General features: G+C 41.8%; 1 pseudogene; it reads right to left on the bottom strand.

The window, feature by feature from the left end:
• The window catches only part of LOC100670047 (zinc finger protein 343-like), a 54,602-nt pseudogene that overhangs the window by 29,493 nt on the left and 5,726 nt on the right, over positions 1-19,383 (bottom strand).

Genomic DNA, 19,383 nt, shown 5'->3' with positions numbered 1-19,383 from the left:
CCAAAAGCCATCTACAGATACAATGCAACTCCAATCCAAATTCCAATGACATATTTTTAATGAGATGGAGAAACAAATCACCAACTTCATATGGAAGGGAAAGAGGCCCCAGATAAGTAAAGCATTACTGAAAAAGAAGAACAAAGTGGGAGGCCTCACTCTACCTAATTTTAGAACCTATTATACTGCCACAGTAGCCAAAGCAGCCTGGTACTGGTACAACAACAGCTACACAGACAAATGGAACAGAACTGAGAATCCAGACATAAACCCACCTACATATGAGCAGCTGATATTTGACAAAGGCCCAAAGTCAGTTAAATGGGGGAAAAGACAGTCTCTTTAACAAATGGTGATGGAACTGGATATCCACCTGCAAAAAAAAACAAGTAAGACCCGTACCTCACACCATGCACAAAAACGAGCTCAAAATGGATCAAAGACCTAAATATTAAATCTATAATGATAAACATCACATAAGAAAAAACAGGGACAATGCTAGGAGCCCTGATACATGTCATAAACAGTAAACAAAACATTACTAATAATGCAGAAGAGAAACTAGATAACTGGGAGCTCCTAAAAATCAAACACCTATGCTCATCCAAAGATGTCACCAAAGGAGTGAAAAGATTACCTACAGACTGGGAAAAAGTTTTTAGCTATGACATTTCTGATCAGTGTCTGATCTCTAAAATCTACATGATACTGTAAAAACTCAACTACAAAAAGACAAATAACCCAATTAAAAAATGGGCAAAAGATATGAACAGACACTTATGAAGACATTCATCTAGCTAACAGATACATGAAGAAATGCTCACAATCACTAGCCATTAGAGAAATGCAAATGAAAACTACAATGAGGTTCCATCTCACTCAACAAGGCTGGCATTAATCCAAAAAACAAAATAATAAATGTTGGAGAGGTTGTGGGGGGACTGGAACATGTATACAGTGCTGGTAGGAATGTAAAATGGTACAACCACTTTGGAAATCAATTTGGCGCTTCCTTAAAAAGCTAGAAATAGAACTAGCATATGATCCAGCAATCCCACTCCTTCAAATACATCCAGAGAAATAAGAGCCTTTACATGAACAGATATATGCACACCCATGCTCACTGCAGGACTGTTTACAATTGCAAAAAGGTGGAAGCAACCAAGGTGCCCATCAATGGATGAGTGGATGATTATGTTACATTCACACAATGGAATACTATGCATCAATTAAGAACAATGATGAATCCATGAAACATTTCATAACATGGAGCAATCTGGAAGGCATTATGCTGAATGAAATTAGTCAGCTGCAAAAGGACAAATATTGTATGAAACCACTATTATAAGAACTTGAAAATAGTTTAAACAGGGAATATCCTTTGATGGTTATGAGAGTGGGGAGGGAGTGAGGGAGAGGGGTTTTCACTAATTAGACAGTAAATAAGAACTATTTTAGGTGAAGGGAAAAACAACACACAATACAGGAGACGTCAGCACAACTGGACTAAACCAAAAGCAAAGAAATTGCCTGAATAAGCTGAATGCTTCAAAGGCAGGCGTGGGGGTTTGTGGACCATAGTTTCAGGGGACATCTACATCAATTGGCATAATAAAATCTATTAAAAAAAATTTTGCATCCCATTTTGGAGAGTGGTGCCTGGAGTCTTAAACGCTACCAAACGGCTGTCTAAGATGCACCAGTTGGTCTCAACCCACCTGGAGCAAAGGAGAATGAAGAACACCAAAGACACAAGGTAATTATGAGCCCAAGGAAAAGAAAGGGCCACATAAACCAGAGACTACATCAGCCTGAGACCAGAGAAATGGCTATAACCGATGACTGCCCTGACAGGGAACACGACGGGAATCCCTGAAAGGAGCAGGAAAGCAGTGGGATGCAGACCTCAAATTCTCGTAAAAAGACCAGATTTAATGATCTGACTGAGACTAGAAGGATCCCAGAGGTCATGGTCCCTAGACCTTCTGTTACCCCAAGACAGGAATCATTCCCAAAGCCAACTCTTTAGACAGGGGTTGGATTGGACTATGGGATCGAAAATGATACTAGTGAGGAGTGAGCTTCTTGGATCAAATAGACACATGAGACTATGTGGGCAGCTCCTGCCTGGATGGGAGATGAGAGGGCAGGGGGGGTCAGAAGCTGGCCAAATGTACATGAAAACAGAGAGCGGAAAGAAGGAGTGTGCTGTCTCATTAGGAGGAGAGCAACTAGGAGTATATAAACAAGGTGTATATTAAGTTTCTGTATGAAGAGACTGACATGGCTTGTAAACTTTCACTTAAAGCACAATTAAAAAAAAAAAAAAACAAGTCAAAGAAGATAAAAATGGAACAAAGTAAACCTGCATCAGGGAAATAGCTATGCTTTTTAAACAAAACTCTTCCCTGGAACTGGTTTATGTCTCCAAAAATGTGATTATTCTCTAGATGGTTTCTCTAGAAATATAGGAATGTTGGAAATGCAATCAACAATACGGTAGCTACTTGCCAAGTATGTTTACTGAGCACTTGAAATGTGGTTAGTCTGAACAAAGATGTGTTCAAAGTGTACATACTAGATTTTAAAGACTTTATGCATAGAAAAAAAAATAAACAACATACCTAATGAGTATTTTTTATACTGATTACATGTTGAAATGATAATACTGTGACACATTGGGTTAAATAAAATACGTTATTAAAATTAATTCCACCTGTTTACTTTTTTTTAACGTGACTACTAGGAAATTTTTAATTACCTATGTGGCTCACGCTATATTTCTACTAGGCAATGTTGATCTAGAACAAGAGGTGGGAAAATGATGGCCCAGAGGCCAAATGTAGCCATCTGCCTGTTTTTGCATAAGACCCAATCTAAGAATATTTTTTTACATTTTTAAATGGTTAGGAAAAAAAAATCAAAAGTTCATAGCGACCCTACGGGACAGGACAGAACTGCCCCACAGGGTTTCCAAGGAGCAGCTGGTGGATTTGAACTGCCGACCTTTTGGTTAACAACCAAATGCTTAACCACTGCTCCACCAAGGTTCCTGATACTTCGTAATATGTGAAAATCATATAAAGTCTAAACTGTAGTGTCCACAAATAAACTTTTATTAAACACCGCCATGACCATTTGTTTTATGTGTTGCTAATGACTGCTTCTGCAGTTTAACAGCAGAATTGCGACCTGTGACAGAGATCAGATGGCTGCAGAGCCTAAACCTTGATCCAGAATAACGTTGTAATTGATAATATTTATCCACCCTGATTTAAGAATCATTGTAAATATTTTTAATAAACAAAAAAAGAAAAAATGTTTATGAAATGGAAAAGCCACAGAAAACTTGGCACTTAATTTTAACTGCTATTGCAGAAGGCATGTCTCACGACTCTCCCCTTGGCAAGCTCTGCCCCAACTTCACTGGCCTCCTTACAGTTCCTCATACTTGGCAGGCACATCTCTTTCTTCAGGCCTTAGCACCAATGACAACTCCCTCCATGCGAAATGCTCTTATCCTGGGTACCTAGAGTTCTGACTTCCTCACCACCTATGTCTTTGGTCAAATGTCAGCTCCTCGCTGATTTCAAATATCCAGTTTCAAAATTCAGCCAGCCACCCTTTCACACCCAGTAACCTTTCACTTGTTCTATTTTTACTAGTTTTTCACTTTATAGTGTGTCTTAGCTATCTAGTGCTGCTATAACAAAAATATCACAAGTAGATGGCTTTAACAAAGAGAAATTTATTCTGTCATAGACTAGTAGGCTAGAAGTCTGAATTCAGGGTGCCAGCTCCAGGGGAAGGCTTTCTCTGTCAGCTCTGTGGGCAGGTCCTTGGCATAATCTTTCCCTAGTTTAGGAGATTCTCACTACCAGGACCCCAGGTCCAAACAATGTGCTCCCCTCCTGGGTCTTTATTGTTGGTGGCAAGAGGTCCCTCTCCTCTCTGCTAGATTCTCTTTTTTATATCTCAAAAGAGACTGACTCAAAATACAACCTAATCCTGTTGATTGAGTCCCGTCTCATTAACATAACTGCCTCTAATCCTGGTTAAGGGCTCAGCTGCTAATCAAAGTGTCAGCATTTGGAATCCACCAGCCGCTCCTTGGAAACCCTATGGGGCAGTTTTATTCTGTCCTATAGGGTCGCTAGGAGTCTGAATCTAGTAGATGGCAAGGGCTCTGGGTTTTGGAATCCTGCCTCATTAACATGATAGAGGCAGGATTTACAACACTTAGGAAAATCACATCAGATCACAAGATGGTGGACAACCATACAACACTAGGAATCCTGGCCCAGGCAAGTCAACATGCAATCCAATCCATAGCAGAGCGCTTACCACCTTCTAACATATCGTATTGTGGTACCCCTGTATATAAAGTTTACTGTTTATTGTCTGTCTCCTGATACTCGAAGGTAAGCCTACTGAGGGCAGAGACTTCTATTACAATTACTAATGTGTTCTAAGTGTCTACAACATTATGTGGCACATAGTAAAAACAAAACCCAAAAGCAGTGGCACTGAGCTGATTTCATCTCATGACCACCCCATCTTACAGAGTAAAACTGCTCTGTAGGGTTTATTTTTGTTTCTTGTTTATTTTATTTGGTCCATAGGGTTTTACTGGCTGTCATCTTTATGGAAGCAGATCACTGGCCTTTTTTCTGCAGTGCCATTGAATGGGTTTGACCCAACTTTTAGGTTAACATTTTAGTGCAAACCATTTGCACTACCCAGGAACCTTTGGCACACAGGGAAAAAAAGAAAAAAAACATGGCTGTGAAGTCGATTCCAACTCACAGCAACCCTAAAGGACAGAGTCGAACTGCCTTAGAGGGTTTCCAAGTCTGTAAATCTTTATGGAATCAGGCTGCCACATCTTTCTCCTGGAGCAGATGGTGGATTCAAACCATTAACCTTGTGGATAGCAGCTGAGTGCTTAAATACTGTGCCACCAGGGCTCCTTCGGCACATAGGTGGTTAATAAATATCTATTGAAATTAATGGAAGAAAAGAAAGAACACACCCTCACCCAACGAGAGAAGATTCCTGTAAGTTTCCAGCATTACGTCCCTGTATAGGTTCTTCTGCTTAGTGCTCAGTCTCTTCCATTCTGCTTCCGTGAAGACCACAGTGACATCCTCAAATGTAACAGGTTCCTAGAACAAGCAATGAATCAACACAGAGTAAATTATTATCAATTTTCCTAATGACAGATGTTTAACTGGTAGCCCCAAAGACTCTAGATTTGAAGTTCATCTTATTCTTTCAGAGAACAGAGTTCTCTGTATCAAGTTCTTCTGGACATGACTGCATACCTGGGTTTTTAAAAAAATCTGTGGAGAACAAAATGATGCAAAAACACATTCTAGCCCTCAAACTCATATGACTTCAATGGAGAAATAATTTCTGAATCAATTTGAAAACATTAAGCAGTATTCGAGAGAGTGACTTTGGAAGAATTCATAATAGAGGAATTCAAAGATGGAAGAGTGTCAAATGTACCTATCTAGAACAACAACAAAAGGCACCATGGAGGTGGGGTTTCTGCTAGGCATGAACGGATGGTGAAAATTTAAAGGAGAAGATGGAAGGAAACTTCAACTACAGAGAAAAGAGGGAACAAACAGATGGGGTCTGGAATGAGTACTTCTGAAGAGTTCAGGTAAACAAATGGGATCTGTAAGTTATGTGTTTTAAAATTTTCTTTATGTATTTGAATAACTTTTTTAATAAAGTCTTTAACACATCACTTATCATATAGACTATGTACCTCATCTATGCAGAACAGTTGGCAAGAGAATGGCACTGATATTTCAAAAAAAGGACATTTATATATAACTTAATCTTTAAAAAGAAATCACTTTAACTTCTTGCCTTTGAGTCGATTTCGACTCACAGCAACCCTATAGTACGGAGCAAAGCTGTCCCAAAGGGTTTCCAAGGTTGTAATCTTTACAGAAGCAGCTGGTGGGTTTAAAATGCCCACCTTTTTGATTAGCAGCTGAGCGCTTAATCACAGTGCCACCAGGTCTCCTAAAAATACTTTACTGAGGCATAATTTAATATTCATTTGCTTTACAATTCACCCAATTTAAATACAAGAACTCCTTGCTTTGCACAGTTCCAATATGCATGAATTTCAGTTACCATGGTTTAGTTAAATATCCCTCGGCCCCCAACTAAATGGTTCAAATTTCAGTTGCCATGGTATATTAGCTGTGAGTAATTAAATAAAGCACAAACTTTTCTGCTAGCCCTTCAGTTCACACATCATTACATAAATATAGATGTGCATCAAGATCAATAATCAATCACATGATTTCACTCAAAGTCTACCTAACCCACTCAATCACGACTATGTAATGAAGTCAACAAAAGATCTGGACACAGAAGCTCTATGAGCTTCCTGGTTGCTGAAAGACACTGATGCATGTGGGGTGGCGGTGCATCCCTTTTTGGGACATGGAAGCTCCACCCTGGGAACTCTCCCAGCCTGACACATCTCTTTATTTATATCCTCTTTTACTGTATAATAAAGCTGTAATCAAGATACAGCACTTTTTATGAGTTCTGTGAGTCATTCCAGCCAATTACCAAACCCAAAAGAGTAGTGGTGGTCAACAGGTTAGTAGTGAGGTAGCCCAAGGGGGACCGCAGGTTTGTGGCTGGCATCCTAAAGGGGTAGAAGAAAACCCTGAATTTGGAGCCAGCAGGTCAGAAAGGAGGGTATTGTGTGGACTATCAAACTGGCAGCTAGAATCTGTCTATTTAGCAGTCTGAAGAAGAGCATCTTTTTAACTTGTAAAATCTGATCTAACTCCAGGTGGCTAGGATCAGAGAAAGATGCGCTGTGTGGGCAGCTGGTGTCACAACTGAATAGAGAAGTGCATATAGAAAAAAGTGCATATTTTATTTTTGAGATTGACCAACACAGTATCATGTTTCTATAAATAAGACTGGCCATTAGAGATGACTGTTGAAGCTACATGATGGTACCTGGGAATCTGTTTTTACTACGGTCTCTATTTCTCTCTGTTTAAAAAGTTCAATAATTAAAAAGTAAAAAGATGCCCAGTATACAAGGTGGAATTGTTAGATAGTACATATGCAGATGTGTAGTGAAATTTAAAAGGACATTTAAAAGTTTTAATGATGATAGTTTTTCAAAAACATTCCCTATGTCTTAGAGTTTCCTACATACATAATATTAACCTTGGGTGTATTTTCCAACAAGAAAGATAAAATACAAAAATGCAGAAACCATTCTAAAATGCCTACCATGGTACCTGACGTGAAAGCACCAAATGCTGAATGTTGGATCACCTTCTCCCTTCCCAAGACAGAGAACAGTTACCTGATGTCTGGGAAATGAGCCAGCATTTCAGAAACACAAGATAATTCCAACTCACTGGCATTTGGGGCTTCCTCCTCTTCTCCCGATGCCAGTCAGTATCCTTAGAAGACAAACCTAAGGGAAGAAAAAGAAGCTGTGAGAAAGCAGACCTCCCATAATGCTCCCAGAGTAGCTCTCCTGAGCCACGGGATGGAAGGAAGTAGCTACTTTACCAGCCGTGGCCACTGAAGCATTCTCACCTGAACCTGGAGTCTTGGTTCCCCTCTCCAGCTCTCCAGGCCCTCACCAACTCTCACCTTTTGCCTTACCTTCTTGAGTCAATTTCTTCATGGTCTCCATATCTCCCATGTTCTCTGAAGCCAAAATCTTCTCCCAGTCCTGCTCTCCCCAGGCAGAAGGATCAGGCAACGTAATGGCCTCAGTGTCAGTCCAGTGACTGCCTTGAAATTCTGCCACAGAGCCAGATGGAAATTATTTCATCTCAAGGTGGATTTCTGCTGCCTGGGCTGACTTCTTCGAACCTGAACTATAAAAGCCCCTCTTGCCTCCATGCATCCAGGACCTGTGGGATAGAGAAGCAACTTGATGCCACTGAGTCCTTTCTTGTGTGTTCTAAACCCATGCCTCTTCAGCAGGGATCCTGGTCTCGCACACCCGCCTCATTCAACAATCACAGTGTCTCAGTCTACTCGGGTTCTCTGGATGTTTCTACATTTATTCATTTCTGGCCTATAAGCCCTCGAGTCTGCATAATACCTTTACCGCTTTTAGGATGCCATCTGACACTCTCCCTTACCTGTCAAAATTTACTGCAGCCCTCTTGTCCTCACACCTCACATACAAGCTCCACGTCCCACATCAGTTTCTGCTACATGAGTCAAGAGAAGACAGAATACAGCCGAAGGCCTGTGGAGAAACAGCCTTTAACAACTCCCTCCAGACCAATCAGGGCATGTAGCAGTCAGCTTCTGACATCCCTTGTCCAAATTTCCAGCTGTGTTCAATTCCCTATGTTCCTATGCTCTGCGGACTTTGGGGATCTGAACCAAGTGTCTCCAGATCTCACAATTACTTCTGCAAAGATAATACCCCACTTTCCATTTCTCTGTGTGTGTGTGTGCTACATTACCCTATCAGTCAAAGTCCTCCACTCATGTGGTCCAGAGGTGGCAGGTGGTGTTAGGAACAATGCCACCTTTAACAGCTCCTTGGACACACTGGCCAGGATTTCAGCTCACACGACTATGGTCCTATTGCTGCCTTGTTGCCATTGTTAGCTGCTGTTGAGTAGATTCCAACTCATGTTGACCTCATCTATGCAGAGTAGAACTGCTCTGTAGCGTTTTCAAGGCTGTGACCTTTCAAAAGTAGGTTGCCAGGCCTATATTCCAAGGCGCCTCTACGTGGGTACGAACTGCCAACCTTTCAACTAGCAGTCGAGAGCGTTAACCATTTGCGTTACCCAGGGACTCCTTACTGCTGCCTAGTAACCCTTTAAGGCTAGCTGAGGTTCCCCTAAGAAACTCTCCTGACTTATCCCCCAATACCATAAGCAGAGTTGCTCAGTCACTCTTCTGTCCAATCTAGACATGTCACCTTCATCAAATCACATTGCAGTTTGTCTACCTAAATGATTTGTTACTAGAATGCGAACATCTTGTAAGAAGAAATGAATCTCCGTCATTCTGCTAATCCTAGTGATTAGGATAAAGCAGGCCTTTGTGGCAGATTCTACCATTTTCCCTACTATCTGCTTCTCAATAAAAGGCTTATACTTCCTTGCCCCTGACATCAAGTTTGATCTTGTGACTTGCCTTGGACAATGCATGTTGAGTGAAAGCAACAATGCGATTTCTAAGCACCGCGTGACTCTAACGTTTCTCTTGTTCTTTTTCCTCTGCTGTGAGAGCACCACGTTCCCAAAAGGGGCTCTCCTTCAGCCTTGGTTCTGCTGGAAAAGGTCATGGTGTAGAGCCAAAACCAACTTACGAAGGATAGCAGATATGGTTGGGTTTAAGGATAGATCGCTGTGAGTTCTGGGCGTCACGTGTCACTGCAGCACAACTTAGCCTAAGCAGATAAATACAGCTCTCTTCCTCCTAGTAATATCTGTAGCTAACATTTACAAAGCAGATACTGTACTAAACAGAGTTCCATTAATCTTTCCAACATAGCCAAGATGTAGACACTATTATTTCCTTCTCATACAGAAAACTGAGGCATTAAGAAGTTGGTTTATTGGTCCCTAAGATCCCATATCAAGTGTTGCTGCCAAGACTAGAATATAAGATTCTCATTCCAAAGCCCCTTTTCTTCACCAATGCCTAAAATAATGTCCACTGAAAAAATGACTACATGAAAAACCACACTGACCAGATGTCCATAGGGGGTTCAAAACTCGCACTAAAGAAGGCAAGACCCTCAGAGAGAAGTGGAGGAAAAGGTTTGTATTGCTTAGGATAGGCTGTATTATTGTTTAAGAAACCACCCCTCAAATTCTCACTGACTTAAAGTAATAAAGGTGTGTTTCTCACTCAGGCTGTATGTCTCTCTCATGTGTTAATTGTAATTGTGCTCAATGTCATCTTCACACCACAGCTGAGGCCAGCAGTGCAGCCTCTATTTGGAATATGACCAGTGGGGATGGCAGAGGAAGGGAGTAGAAGAAGGAAATAAAAGATGAAGGATCATACATAATAAATGAATAACTTCATGAATAAATATCAGCACAAAGCTGGTTCCTATGAGGCAGAGATGAAATCTATCCCAGATTTCCAACTTCTCCAATCTGCTGTGCCAGTCCATCATCTCTGACACCAGCCACTCCCCCTCCCCTTAGCACTCTTTCTCATTAGGTTCAGCATTCGTTGCAACATCTCACAGAAATCAAGATATGTTCTTACAGTTAAGTGGCTTATTGGGAGACAACTCAGAATAGGACGCAACTTGAAAGTAAAAGAATACAACTCAGGATGCAGTTGGCTAATCAAGACAGCTTTCTTGCAGGATGACCCTTGGGGCAAAAATGTTCCCTGCTGCTGCAGTTCCCATCAGCACCTCGGACAGTTCTGCTGTCAGGGCATCTCTGCTGCTAACTGGCCCAGCTCACAGCCAGTGTACTGGCTTGATCAGCTTTTAGCTGCTCTCTGCCATCAGGACCCTGTGCCACTAACTGGCCGAGCTCATTGCCAGTGTAGCAGCTTCAGGTCCATTCAGCTCCCACGTGGCTCTGCTTCTGAGGCAGCCCAGCTTTTAGCCAGCCTCTCTATCTCTACTCATATCAAAAACCAAACCTGTTGCCATGGAGTCAATTCTGACTCATAGTGTCCCCACAGGACACAGCAGAACTCCCCTACAGGGTTTCCAAGGATTGACTGGTGGATTTGAACTGCCAACCTTTTTTGGTTAGCAGCCAAGCTCTTAACCACTATTACCACCAGGCTTCTTCTTTCTCTCTACCAGGACTCAAAAACCTCTGCTTTTCAGCCAAGTATCTCTTCGACCCTCTCCAGTTACAAGGCAGGGCTTCCCTCACCAGATCAGAGTTCAACCAATCCTCAATTACCCATGAGATGTCAATCAACTCAGGTCTTGTTAATTATCAGTCCAGGCCAGACAAAAGTATCAAACCATCAAGCTGTTTACTGCTTATCCAGGAAATGTCAATCAACACAGGGAATCCCCTGTGCAAAAGTAACAAACCCTCTGGGGTAAAAAATAAGTTGGGAGCCTCCCCCCAAATAAATTGGTTCTCCAAAGAATTTGTCAAAGCTAACAACTCCTTAGAGCTTAGGGAGGAATTTTTCCCAAGCTATTTTTCCAAAGAACCAAGGCAAAAGGCCACATAAAGGAACTCATTGCCCCATGCACAGGCTCTTAAAAGTTCTACCCAGGACACCTCTGCCCATAGCTCACTGGTAAAACAAATCACATGATTACTCTTGAGTTCAACAGGGTAGGGATCCATCCTTATAGGGAGAGGCCACACAAAGAAGATGGCAGGATATCTGGTGACCAACAGAACATGCTATAACAAGGTCCCAAGCTCATGAACCCATTCTCACACAGCCACAGTCCCCACAGTTGACTGGGACTGACTGGGACTTCAATGTGCTAACATCAGTGGCCATTTCCGGGACATAAAATAAAGAACATAGTTCCTACACTTACCATACCATCAGGGAACACATAGGAATGCTGACCAAGAAAAATCTAACTCAGCACAGAAAGAATAGGACACTATTTGGGAGGCACCAAACAACCGAAAAAGAAGCTACTACTGTTTAGAGCATAATATGAAGTCTGTCCATCTATTTAGGCAAGAAGAAACGTTCTAGGCAAAGAGGATGGTCTGATTAAGCAGAGACAGAGAGAGAGAACAGAGAAAAACAAGGGCAAGGGGAAGGGGGGAAGAGAGGATGAGGGCGAGATGGAAAGAGGGAAACAGGGGATGGGGATGGGGATGGACATGGAGATAAAAGATTAAGACCAGCAGTTGAAGAATGAAGTTCAACCAATTCTCACTTACCCATGAGATGTCAATCAGCACAGGACATGTTAATTACCAACAAAGGTAACAAACACCAAGTTCTTTACAGCTTACCCAGGAAATGTCAATCAACCTGGAAGCCCCCTGGGCAAAAGTACAAACCCTCTAGGGTAGAAAACAACCTTGTAGTGCCCCCCTCCCCGCAAGCTGCTTCTCCAAAGACCTAGGGCAAAGGTAACTTCTCAGAGCTTAGGGGAAAAAAATCTTCCAAGGTGTTTTCCCAAAGAGCCAAGGCAAAAGGTCATATAATGGAGCTCATTTCACTAGAGAAAGAGAGGAAAAATTAATACTAACAGTCTCAGGACTAAAAAGGAAACATGTCTACAGATGCAAATTTTAAAACTGTATGAGTTCAAGTTTGTAATAAGGAATTTAAAATACCTGGAAGAAATGAGTAATTTCCTAGGAGAATATAAATTGTCTAAAATGGACTCAAAAAAAGGGAAAGAAAAAAAAAATTAACTGTGTAAGGGCACTCCAAAATATGGGGTGCTTGGCATAACTAAGATGGCTAATCTTAGACCTAAATTAAACTTCATTTTAAATTAAACTTCAGCCTGACCTAAGTCTCTGCCTCTGGTGTTTGGAAGAGGCAATTCAGCTTCTTGGAAAAGATTAACTGCTGGTAGCACACAAGAAAAGCAAGGATCAGGATTTTTGGCTCCTGTTAAGAACTGTTGGTTAAAAGATGTTTGTCAAGAATGTTTGTGCAGCTTGTGCTAGGGCGAATACTTTTCATCAATACTGTCCCAGGAAATAAGGAAACAATTAATAATGTTAAGATGAAGCCCTACAATTGTCTCATAACTCTGTACCCAAGATGAGGTAAACGCCAGTCAACCAAGTCTTAGTTTCCTGACTCCCTCAAATCAAACTTCATTTTATTCACTCACTGAGACCTTCGCTCCATTTTCTACTAACTCCTTGTAAATGCGTTAACTAAGGTAAAAATATAGCTTGTTACTTTAAGAAAGAAGAAAAGGCAGCTGTAACAGTAAAATTTACTTAATTGTTCCTAACAGAATGTCTTGTTCAACATACCCTAGGATGTTATAAAACAGACTAACTTTAAGACTGTTTAAGAAAGATAACAGTTTAACAGTTCCCCCTGTAACTCTTAGCATGTATTTCAGCCCATACCTGCGAGCACACATACCCCTTTGTTTGCTTCCCTTGATTAAAAACCGTCTCCTTGCAATTTGGAACACTACAGTATCCTGCCTGGGTGCTGGTGCATCTCCTGTTTCACAAAACTGTCTATCCTTTGATAAAACATTTTGCTTTCACTTCTAACAGAATGTAAGTCTAGAGTTTCACTACATCATCATCAAAGAAGAAAATAAACACGCAGGCAAAGATCTACTCTCCAAAAGGCATCAACCTCAGATAATTCTGTTGTCCAGTTTTAGTAAAATTTTTGGGAATTGGTTATTCCTTATTAAATATTGTGTCCAAAAGCATTAAAAAAAAAAAAAAGCTTCCTAACTCATTCATCAAGGACACCAATCAAACGAAAGTACTACAGAAAAAGAAAACAAGAGGTCAACTCCACTTATAAACATAGACACAAAAATTCTAAGTAAAACACTAGCAAACGGAATGAAACTGTACCTTAAAAAATAACAACACATCATGACCAAGTATATTTTATTTAAAAAATGACAGTACAGTTTAACATCAGAAGATGGTGTGCTATGGGCAAGGGAATGTCCATTCTTCTAGTAAATGGATATTTTAGAAAATTTTTATCAGAGAAAATCTTCTTGTTAAACTAGGATCCAATTATTACCATTTTGTCCTATTTGCTTCATCATGTATCTATCCATTCATGTATGCAGGTGTCTTAGGTTGGGTTCTCTGGAAAAGCAAAATCCGTGTGTATGTATGCACATACACATACACATGTATATTCAAGGTAAGACAGAAAGTTGTTGTTGTTAGGTGCCGTCGAGTCGGCTCTGTTGTACGCAGCAACCCTAAGTACACAGCAACCCTAAGTACAACAGAACAAAACGCCTGGTCTTTCGCCATCCTCACAATTGTTGCCATGCTTGAGCCCATTGCTGCAGCCATTGTGTCAATCGATCCATCTCATTGAAGGTCTTCCTCTTTTTCACTGACCTTCTACTTTACCAAGCTTGATGTTCTTCTCCAGGGACTGATACCTCCTGATAACATGTCCAAAGTACGGGAGACATAGTCTTGCCCTCTTTTCTTCTAAGGAGCATTCTGGCTGTACTTCTTCCAAGACAGATTTGTTCATTCTTCTAGCAATCCTTGGTATAGTTAATATTCTCTGCCAACACCATAATCCAAAGGCATCAATTCTTCAGTCTTCCTTATTCATTGTCCAGCTTTCACATGCATATGAGGCTATTGTAAACACCATAGCTTGGGTCCATAAGTCACATCTTTGCTTTTTTAACATTTTAAAGATTTCTTGCAGCAGATATGCATCGTCTGATTTTCTCACTGCTGCTTCCATGGGTGTTAATTGTGAATCCAAGCAAAATGCAATCCTTGGCAACTTCAGTCTTTTCTCCATTTATCATGATATTGCTTATTGGTCCAGCTGTGAGGATTTTTGTTTTAAGTTGAGGTGTAATCCATACTGAAGGCTGCGGTCTTTGATCTTCATTAGTAAGTGCTTCAAGTCCTCTTCACTTTCAGCATGCAAGGTTGTGTCATCTGCGTATCGTAAATTTTTAATGAGTCTTCCTCCAATCCTGATGCCGTGTTCTTCTTCATATAGTCCAGCTTCTCGGATTATCTGCTCAGCACACAGACTAAGTATGGTGAAAGGATACAACCCTGATACACACCTTTCCTGACTTTAAACCACACAGTATCCCCTTGTTGTGTTCGAATGACTGCCTCTTCATCGATGTACAGGTTCCTCATGAGCACAATTAAGTGTTCTGGAATTCCCATTCTTTGCGACGTTATCAATGATTTGTTATGATCCACACAGTCGAATTCCTTTGCATAGTCAATAAAAACACAGGTAAACATCTTTCTAGTATTCTCTGCTTTCAGCCAGGATCCATCTGCAATTAGCAGTGATATCCCTTTGTCTCAGTCACCTAGTGCTGCTGTAACAGAAATACAAGTGGATGGCTTTAACGAACACAAGTTTATTCTGTCACAGCCTAGTAGGCTAGAAGTCCAAATTCAGGGCATCAGCTCCAGGGGAAGGCTTTCTCTATTGGCTCTGGAGAAAGGTCCTTGTCATCAATCTTCCCCTGGACTAGGAGCTTCTCCACACAGGAACCCTGGGTCCAAAGGACATGCTCTGCTCCCGAAGCTGCTTTCTTGGTGGGAAGAGGTCCTCCTGTTTCTCCACTCACTTCTCTCCTTTATATCTCAAAAGAGACTGGCTCAAGACACAATCCCATCTTGTAGATTGAGTTCTGCCTCACTAATATAACTGCCATTTATCCCACCTCATTAACATCATAGAGGCAGGATTTACAACATATAGGAAAATCACATCACGTGACAAAATGGTGGACAATCATACATTACTGGGAATCATGGCCCAGCCAAGTTGACAGATATTTTGGGGGAACACAGTTCAATCCATGACATCCTTGTCCCATGTACTCTTCCAAACCCGGCTTGAATTTCTGGAAGTTCCCTGTCAATGTACTGTTTTAACTGCTTTTGAATGATCTTCAGCAAAATTTTACTTGTGTGTGATATTAATGATATTGTTTGATAATGCATTCTGTTGCATCTCCTTTCTTTGGAATGGGTACAAATATGGAACTCTTCCAGTCAGTTGGCCAGGTAGCGGTCTTCCAAATTTCTTGGCATAAATGACTGAGTGCTTCCAGCACTGCATCCGTTTGGTGAAACATCTCAATCGGTATTCTGTCATTTCCTGGAGCCTTGTTTTTTGCCAATGCCTCCATTGCAGCTTGGACCTCTTCCTTCAGTACCATCAGTTCTCAATCACATGCTACCTCCTGAAATGGCTGAACATCGACCAATTCTTTTTGGTACAGTGACTCTGTACCTTCCATCTTCTTTTGATGCTTCCTGCATCATTTAATATTTTCTGGTAGAATCCTTCAATATTGCAACTTGAGGCTTGATTTTTTCTTCAGTTTTTTTTCATCTTGAGAAATGCCAAGGGTATTCTCTTTTGGTTTTCTAACTCCAGGTCTTTGCACATGTCATTGTAATACTTCACTTTGTCTTCTCGTGCCCACTTTGAAATCTTCTGGTCAGCTCTCTCATGTCATTTTTTTCTTTCGCTTTAGCTACTCTACATTTGAGACTTACCCTACGATTTTTACTTACCCTCATATACACGCACACATTATATATATAAATATATATACACATACATACACGATGTATTGGCTGGAAAGTCACAAGTCTGAGAGTCAGGCATCAGGCTGGAGCCTTCTCTTGGCTCACATAGCTGCAGGGGCTGACAAAGCCAAGATTGGCAGATGAGACAGCAAACCGCTGGCTCTAAGGCTACGGAGGCTAACAAATCCAAAGATTGGCAGGAAGACAGCTACCTTACGTCCCATGAACCGGAGGTCAGGTGATGATGAGCCAGATGTAGGATACAGAGAAAAAGCTTTGCTGAAACATCCATGTATAAACTGGAGGCAGGGCATACCTCCAAGGAAACTCCACTTCAACTGATTGGCTGCTCATAGCAGAGCTCATTATGGAGTTCATTACATTATTACATAACTGCCAAATTACATCATTATATAACTGCTGAACTACATCATAACTGCCAATTCACTGAGAATCATGATCCAACCAAGTTGACACACAACCTGAACCATCACAGTCCATTCCTTGTCAACTGAGCACCTATACACATCTCCTTAAACCACAGATAATCTCTAAAACAGGGACAATTATACAGTCATATTTGCATGTAACATGATACAACTAAAACAAGTACAACTGAAAGTGTACTACCCACATTTGTATCTTACATATGTAAGGAAAACAAAAATATTTGATTCATGTATACAAAAAAGAAATAACTACAACAATTACAGACCTCATTTCTGCAACTGGTCATGTGGTCATAGCTGGTATTTAGAACTATCTTCTTCCACCACCCATTCTGTATTCCCTTTACCCTACACACGCACCTCAGCTAGTTGTGGTACTTTGCTGGTGGGTAACCCAAACCTTCATTCCTAAAGGGTCTGGGCTATTAGTAGTCATGTCAGAACTGGGTTGCTGTAGTTTTCCACTGACTTTAACCACAGGTTATGGTAGTACTAAAAGACACCCAAAGGGATCTCCCATAGTCCAGACACACTCTTCTTTATCTCCATTATGTAATATGAATCCTATTTCCTCTTGGTAATCAGGACCAATCATACCAGCCAATATGGTAACTCCCTGCTATGATTGTTGATCCAGTGGCATGAGAAGCCTAAAATGGCCAGGTGGCTTTCTTAATTTTCAGTTCAGTGGATTCATTGTTGTGTATCCTGGTGGGAACATTCCTCCCTTTACAACTAAGACCTATACACTCGCAGCAAAAATGCTGCAAGTGGCTCATTAGGGGTGACAGTGAGTGGTGTCACTCCGATTTCCTCCCCTTGATTCCTGGACCCGTTAGTCCTGGCTATTGGAGAAACGGCACCACATACTGGACACGGTTTAGAGCATATACAGCCTCCTGGGGAACGCTGAGCAAACCCTGCAAGGTATTGACACCTAGCTGGTCCCATAAGTCTGTCTTTAGAAGAACGTTTCATTGTCCAATCAGACCAGCTGCTTCAGGGTGATGCAGAATATGGTAAGACCAGGGAATTCCATCATCATGGGCCCACTGCTGCTCCTCATTTACTGTGAAGTGAGTCCCCTGATCCGAGGTGATGCTGCATGGGATACCATGACGGTCGATAAGGCATCCTGTAAGTTCATGGAAAGTAGTTTTGGCAGAAGCACTACGTGCAGGAAAGGCAAATCCATATCTAAGGTAAGTGGTATTCCAGTAAGAACAAAATGCTGTCCTTTCTATGATGGAAGCAGTCCAATGTAATCATCCTGCCACCAGTTTGCTGGCGATCACCTTGAGGAATGGTGCCACATCAGGGACTCAGTGTTGGTCTATACAGCTGACAGACTGGCCACTTGTACCCAAGTGGCTGTAGCCAAGTCAGACTTGGTGAGTGGAAGTCCATGTTGCTGAGCCCATGCATAACTTCCATCCCCACAGCTGTGGCCATTTTGTTCATGAGCCCACCAAGCAATGACGGTAGTGCCTGGGAAAGAGGATGACTGGCTTCCACAGAGTGTGTCATCCTATTCGCTTGGTTGTTAAAACTCTCCTCTGCCGAGGTCACCCTTTCGTGTGCATTCACATGAGACACAAATATCTTCACTTCTCTGGCCCATTCGAAGATGTCTATCCACACACCTCTTCCCCATACCTCCCTGTCTCCAATTTTCCAATCATGTTTCTTCCAAGTCTCTGACCACCCAGCCAAATCACTGGGTATCATGAATCAGTATACAATCACACATCTGGCCATTTCTCCCTCCAAGCAAAGTGAACAAGGTGCACTGCTGGAGTTCTGCCGATTTGGAGGATTTCCCTTCACCACTGTCCTTCAGGGAGGTCTCAGAAAGGGGCTGTAGTGCTACTGCTGTCCATTTCTCAGTAATGCCTTCGTATCGCTCAGATTCACCTAAAAGCCAAGCACAAATTTTCTATTCCTCAGCCAACTGATCATAAAGAACTCCCCATGACGTCAGAGGTGAAGACTGGGAGAGGGCAGGTAATGTGATAGGAGTGGAGACCTGGGCATTTGACCCACTTCTTCAAGCAACTTTCTTGTGCTCTCAGGTCTTACTCTTGCTCGATCTCATATATACAACTTCCATTTAATGATGGAGTGCTGCTGTGCACGTCCAACTTTATGGCCCTGTGGGTCAGACAACCCTCAGTTCATGATGGGCAGCTCAGGATCAATAGCTACTTGGTGGCCCACGGTTAAGTGTTAAGTCTCTACTAAGGCCCAGTAACAGGCCAAAAGCTGTTTCTCAAATGGAGAGTAGTTACCTGCAGAGGATGGCAGCACTGTGCTCCAAAATCCCAAGGGTCTGTGCTGTGATTCCCCAGTAGGAGCCTACCAAAGACTCCGAACAGTCTGCCACTGACACTTCAGGCACCACTGGATCAGCCGGATCATATGGCATAAGTGGCAGAGTGGCTTCCATGGCAGCCTGAACCTCCTGCAGAGCCCACACAAAACTAGCAGCTTTTCGAATCACTTGTTAAGGAGGCCAGAGTAGCACACCCAAATGAGGGAGGGATATGCTGCCTCCAAAATCCAAGGAGTCTCATCAGGCATTGTGCCTCCTTTTTAGCTGTAGAACGGGCCAGACGCAACAACTTATCCTTCACTTTACAAGGAATATCTTGACATGCCACGTACAAATAGAGCCCTAGAAATTTCACTGTGGTGGAAGGCGG

This window comes from Loxodonta africana, chromosome 24 (assembly GCF_030014295.1).
Source record: "Loxodonta africana isolate mLoxAfr1 chromosome 24, mLoxAfr1.hap2, whole genome shotgun sequence".
Classification (NCBI taxonomy): Eukaryota; Metazoa; Chordata; class Mammalia; order Proboscidea; family Elephantidae; genus Loxodonta; species Loxodonta africana.
The sequence above is the reverse complement of the archived record's forward strand: the minus strand, read 5'-3'. Positions and strand labels throughout refer to the sequence as shown.